Source organism: Elephantulus edwardii, unplaced genomic scaffold (genome assembly GCF_000299155.1).
Source record: "Elephantulus edwardii isolate Elephantulus edwardi_28Jun2011 unplaced genomic scaffold, EleEdw1.0 scaffold00142, whole genome shotgun sequence".
Taxonomy (NCBI): domain Eukaryota; kingdom Metazoa; phylum Chordata; class Mammalia; order Macroscelidea; family Macroscelididae; genus Elephantulus; species Elephantulus edwardii.
This window is the reverse complement of record NW_006399892.1, coordinates 2,434,007-2,440,300: the sequence shown is the minus strand read 5'-3', so window position 1 is coordinate 2,440,300 and position 6,294 is coordinate 2,434,007. Positions and strand designations below refer to the sequence as shown.

Genomic DNA, 6,294 nt, shown 5'->3' with positions numbered 1-6,294 from the left:
TCCCCCCCCCCTTTCTCCTCCTTCTTTGTAGTGGCCTTTTGCTATTTTCATGGAAAAAATCTTTGAAGCCTTCCAACAGTTCCTCTGATCTTCAATCATTCATGTCCAATACCTCAGACTTATTCTTGAGATGATTCTTAAATTCAGCTTGGCTAGATACACAGTCTTATTTTGGTTCCTGTGGGCTAGTTTTATTTTTCCTCAGCTTCAATTTAAACTTGCACGTGAGTACTGGATGGTCTTTTCCACAATTGGCACTTGGTCTAGTTTTTGTTTTTGTTTGGTCTTTCTTCTCCCTCCCCCCACCGCAGCCTCAACACAGGAAATCTTTAATTGCTTGACACAATAAGAAGAGCAACATTAACATTAGACAACAGGCCTGCCTAACTTCTCTGCAGCTGAGGAAACTGTCAGTCCTGAAGCCAGAAGCCTGCACATGCGTAGTAGTCACCAAGCCTCTAGATCTGAGTGATACTAATAATGTCATTGATTTTAGGAAGTAGTCTAATGTGGCAGTGAGAGCGGAGTTACGGCCTCCTGAGCTTAAGAGATCCTGGCTCAAATGCAGACAAGAGTGGCGAGAACACAGTAAGAGTCTTCACTAAAACAATGGTTCAGACAGGGCATGCTCAGTCACTGCCTTTTAGTTCATTTCTCCATGTAGTCCTTCCATTCCCCAGATCCACCAAGCTACACCTAAAAATTCAGAGCAGGAAACGGGCCTTAGGCCAGAACTAATGAGCTGAGGCTAGCCTAGACTGGGCAACTACAGAGACTGTGGCTGCTACAGCAGACAGCCGGCTTGGATAGGCCCTTACACACTGTAGGCTTCAGTGAGACACTCTCGTTGGCTTCTGTGAAGAGTACCACACCACGCTGTAGGGGCATAGGTGCCTGAGCTGTGGGTGTGCTGGCTATGACTGTGCCCTGCACCATCAGGAAGATACTAGCGGATTCCAGGACCAAGATAATTATATTTGTTGACAGACCCAGGGACCTCAATCTTCATAATGGTGAGGTCTGGCATGAGAGGGTCAAAGATGGAGAGATACGGGTATTCTTGACCTTCTCTGTTCTTGCTGGGACTGGGTGTATGTTGAGCATTGCATGCAACATTGGTGTACATCAGTGAACTTGGCTGTCAGGCCAGCATACACTGTGTTGTCTGAACACACTGTGCATTACACACAGTCTCCTTTCAGGTAGGCATGAGACACGTTGTTCTCCAGAAACATAGTCTCTCCCGGCTTCAGGGTAAGAAGATTCAGGAAGTAGATGGCAAAGCAACCTGTATCTCCTGGGTACTGCTGGTGCAGCTCCAGGAGGAGCTGTCCATTGATGTCCTATATACTTTTCTCAACAGCAACTTGCTTTGAGATGCTCTTTACCAACAAGTTGAGCTGCTCCACTACCACCTCATTCTCACTCTTCGTCAGATGGGAGAAGCAGTTCCACAGGGCTGAGGCCACAGCCTGGGAGCCATGGTTCATTCTCTACTTTAGTGATGTTGCTGCATCATCTCCAATAAAAAAACCTGGAACTCAGGCACCTTAGTCAGAAAGGTCACAGTTTCCTCGATTGGCCAGAAGCCACATAAGCCCTGGAAAGGGGTGAGGGCAATGGCTGGTTTATATCAGGGAACTGCTCCAGAGCCTGAAGGTGTGATTTCTCTGCCAGCTCCTTGTTAGGGGTGTATCTGAATGGACAAAGCTGTTTTAACACTTGAGCGCTTTGAAGAGAAAGGGCAGCTGGCCAAAGAAAGTGTCCTTGACTTTCGATGCCAAGGGGTCAGGATTGGCAGTGATCCACTTGCCTAGGGTCTTCTGTGAGATGCAATTGTTAAGGATCTTGGCATTCCCCTGAGTATGGCTCTACATCCATAGCTCTGCATTTAGTTTGTCGTCTGAGATCTGACCAACTTTGCTATTGGACCCCAACCTCCCCTAGGCATACTACTGCACCACACAGGAAAGTCGGAAAACTGGTAGATGTGATGAAGAAAAAAGACTCCTAGTCTGATGACCCAGCCCTCATTTGATGGCAGAGTCCCTGATCTAGTCTGACTGCTGAAATTGAACTTCTCCAATGATTCTTTCCGCAAATGTAGTCAATCTGATTCCTGTACAATCTACCAGGTTGAGGGCCACATGAAAGATCATTGTGTATGGTTTCTAAAAAGATATTGCTCTGAATGAATAATTGAGCACACAAAATTTAATCTTTAACTCTCCAGCTTCATTTCTGTCACCATGTCCATACTTTCCTGATACCATTCCTTTCTCATTGTTTTCAACTTAGGTTTCTGTTCACCAATAACTAATAATGCATCTTGATTGCACGTCTGGTGAATTTCAGACAGCTAAAGTTGACAGAAACCCTCAATCTCCTCTTCTTTGTCTTTAGTTGTTATTGCATAAATTTGAATAACAGTTAAATTAACAGGTCTTCCTAGTGCGTCTTTGGATAGTACCCTATTACAACATTGTACATAAGGATGGATCTTGAAATTTCCTTTTTAACTACGAGTGCACGACCATATTTCCTCAGTTTTTTTTATTCTCAGCATAGTCGATTCTGCGATTACATCAGGGTGGTCCATGCTTGGCCATCTTAGTTCACTAATGCCTATAATGTCAATCTTCATGTATTCCATTTCATTTTTTACAACTTCTATTTTTCTTACATTCATAATTTACATATTTTATGTTCTAATTATTAATGGCTGTTTGCAGCTGTTTCTACTAATTTTTCCCCTGAAATAAATGCTATTTTATATTTTTTTTCTACTAGTTTATTTACAAAACTCAAATACAAATTCAAACAAATTCTTTCAATTTCCCTCACCCCTCCCACCCTTCAAATTGTACAACCCAATGATTAATCTCCTCTTTCCCCTGAACATCCACATTCCATTGCTTCCCATCTCCTCTACCCCTCCTGGAACTTTATACTCATTTTTTTAGTAACTTTCTATCGAGGCTTTATGTCTAATACTATAACTACTCATGTTCTTCTGTTCATTGTGTTTTTGAAAGCCTGTTGTTTAATAAGTGGATGACCAATCATTCTTCATAGTCTGTCTTAATCTAGGTGCTCTTTTGTAACCTCTCTACAATGGGTGACACTTCTGGTACTTAACACACTAATGGGACAGATTCCAGCATTAGATCATCCCATAAGCTACACCAGACTGAGAGATAAGTGCCATAATAATAGGAACAAACAATACTATCCAAACCCATGTATCTAAGCTATAACGTAATTGACAACACTCAAATCTTTCCCTAATAATACATCATGACTAAGTTGGATTCATAAGAGGTATATAAGGATGGTTCAATATAAGAAAAACAATCAACATAATTCACCTCATTGACAAAACAAATAACAAGAACCATATGATCTTAGCAATTGATGCAGAAAAGTCATTTGCCAAAATCCAACATCCCTGCCTGATTAAGGCATTCAACAAAATTATACTAGAAGGAAATGTCTTCAACATAGTCACAGGTATATAGGCAAAACCAAGGGCCAATAAAATTCTCAATGGAGAAAGACTAAAAGTATTTTGTTTGTGAACAAGGAAAAGACAAGGATGTGCACTACCACCACTGTTATTCAATATTGTATTGGAAGTACTTACTGGGGCAATTTAACAGTAGAAGGAAATAAAAGGTATCTCAATCAGCAAAGAGTTGGTTAAACAGTCCTTCTATGTGGATGATTGATAGTGTATATACACAAAAACTCAAAAAATAACAAAAAAACCACCTAAAAACCTAACCCAGCACACATTTTTTAATGCTAGTACATTTAGTATGGTGGCAGGATAAAAGATCAATATCCAAAATTCGTGAGATTCCTCTACAGTAACAAAAAAGAACTCAGCAAAGGAAACCAAGAAAGCAATACCATTTACAATAGGCAACCACAAGTTGAGATACTTGGAAGTGCACCTAATTAGAGAAACAAAAGACCTATACAAAGAAAACTACAGAACATTTTTGTGAAACACAATAAAAGACCTAAATAAATGGGAAAATGTTCTTCATTCATGGATAGGAAGACTCAGTATGGTGAAAATGACAATACTACCAAAAACAATGTACACGTTCAATAAAATCCCACAACATATACCAATTTTATTTTTTCAAGTACATACAAATGGAAATTGTCAAGTTACTTGGGAGAGGAAAATGACCCCGAATAAGCAAAATACTTCTGAAAAACCAAAACAAAGTAAGAGGCATAGCACTCCCTGATCTGAAAACACAGTACAAAACACAGTAGTAACCAAAACAGCACAATATACTGGTACAATGACAGGCACACAGACCAGTGGAATGGAATTTAGAACTCAGAAATGTATGTAACCACAGTCAACTGATATTCAACAAGGAAATTAAACCTATCAAATGGGGAAATGGCAACCTTTTCAACAAAAGGTGCTGGCAGATCTGGACTGCAGAAAGCTTAAACAGGATGCACATCTTACACCAAAAACAAAAATCAATTCAAGGTCAATCAGAGACCTCAGAATAAAGCCTAAAACCATAAAGCTCATAAGAGATGAAATGGTACCAAATTTAGAAAGCCTAGTCTATAGTATAAAGGGACTGCGAAATACAGCCAGAAAAACACATCTGAAGAGGATAACACTGATGAATGAGACCTTCTAAAGATTAAATCTCTGTGTTCATCATGAACTTTTCCAATAGGATGAAAAGAAATCCTACTGCATGGGAACAAACATTTGGCAATACAATCTCAGAGAAGGGTCTCATAACAAATGTTTACAGAATCCTACAGGATCTCCAAAAGACAAAGACTGATAATCCAGTTACAAAATGGGCAAAGGACATAGAAAGACTTTTCATAGAGGAGGTCATTTGTATTGCCACTAGACACATGAGAAATGCTCCAAATCACTGGCAATAAGAGAGATGCAAATCAAAACCACAACGAGATACCATCTTACTCCAGTAACAGTGTCAAAGTTTAGAAGGGAATCAAGTAATAAATGTTGGAGAAGAAGTGTCAAGTTAAAGAACTCTTTATACATTGTTGATGGTATTGTAAAATGGTACAACCACTCTATATGGATGTTTGAAATTTCCTCAAAAAGCTGAACATAGATATTCCATATGACCCAGCTATTCCACTGCTTGGATTATACCTTAAGAAAAAGAGAACTGAGGCACAAAGAATTGTACACCAGTGTTCATTGCAGCATCATTCACCATTGTAGGAACATGGAAACAGTCCAAATGCCCAACCAGAAGGAAAGGATTGAGAAATTTTGGTACATTCACACAATGTAATACTAGGCAGCACGCAGGAGCAATGAGTTTATAGATTACGACCCAACACGGGAGAGACTGGAGAGCATTATGCTGAGTGTACTAACTCAGTCCCATAAAGACAAATATTGTAAAAGACCATTATTGTAGAGTGTGTATGAGCATTCGAGGAGGCAGGGTTGGGGAGACTTAAATATAGGGTCTCGCAATTACACTGGTGGAAAGAGAACTTGGTAAATGAAAGGGGAAAGGTCCAATGTGAAAAAACAATGTATATGAACTTTTTATATAAAACAGTATGGAATATTTTTTTTTTAAAAAAAGAATCGTCTTATACCATAACAACAACATTAACAAAAAAAGGAGGAGAAAACATATAATGAAGAGGCAATGTCTATTAAGGAAGAAGTTCAGGCTGCTCTAAAGGACTTAACAAAAAAAAATAAATAAGGCCACAGGAATTGACATATTTTAACAAACAGATGATTCCTGGACATGGTCACTAGGTTGTATCAAAAAATGTGGAGAACTACTACCAGACCAACTGACTGGAAGAGATTCATATTTGTTCCCATTCCAAAATAGGTGACCCAACAGAATGTGGAAATTATTGAACAAAATCACTAATATTACACATAAGTAAAATCCTGAAGCAGAGTATCCAAAAACAACTTGAATAATACATTGACAGAGAACTACCGGCTGGGTTTAGAAAAGGTTATGGCACTATTTCTAATCTCAGATGGAGCTTGAAAAAAGTTAAGAGTACCAGAGGGATGTCAATCTATGTTTTATTGATTATGCAAAAGAATTTGACTATGGAGGAGAGGCGTGGCGTTAGGATTGGTGGACGATCTATCAACAATCTGCGTTATGCAGATGACACAACCTTGTTCGCTGAAACTGAGGAGGACCTCATGCACTTACTGCAGAGGGTCAAGGACTGCAGCCTTCAATATGGACTGAGGCTCAATGTCCAGAAGACAAAAATTCT

The 6,294-nt window shown here is 39.4% G+C and overlaps 2 pseudogenes; both read right to left on the bottom strand.

Annotated features, from left to right (window-relative positions):
• Positions 1–753: 753 nt before the first annotated feature.
• Positions 754–1,907, bottom strand: LOC102871256 (annotated as a pseudogene).
• Positions 1,908–6,294, bottom strand: part of LOC102870847 — a 138,165-nt pseudogene continuing 133,778 nt past the window's right edge.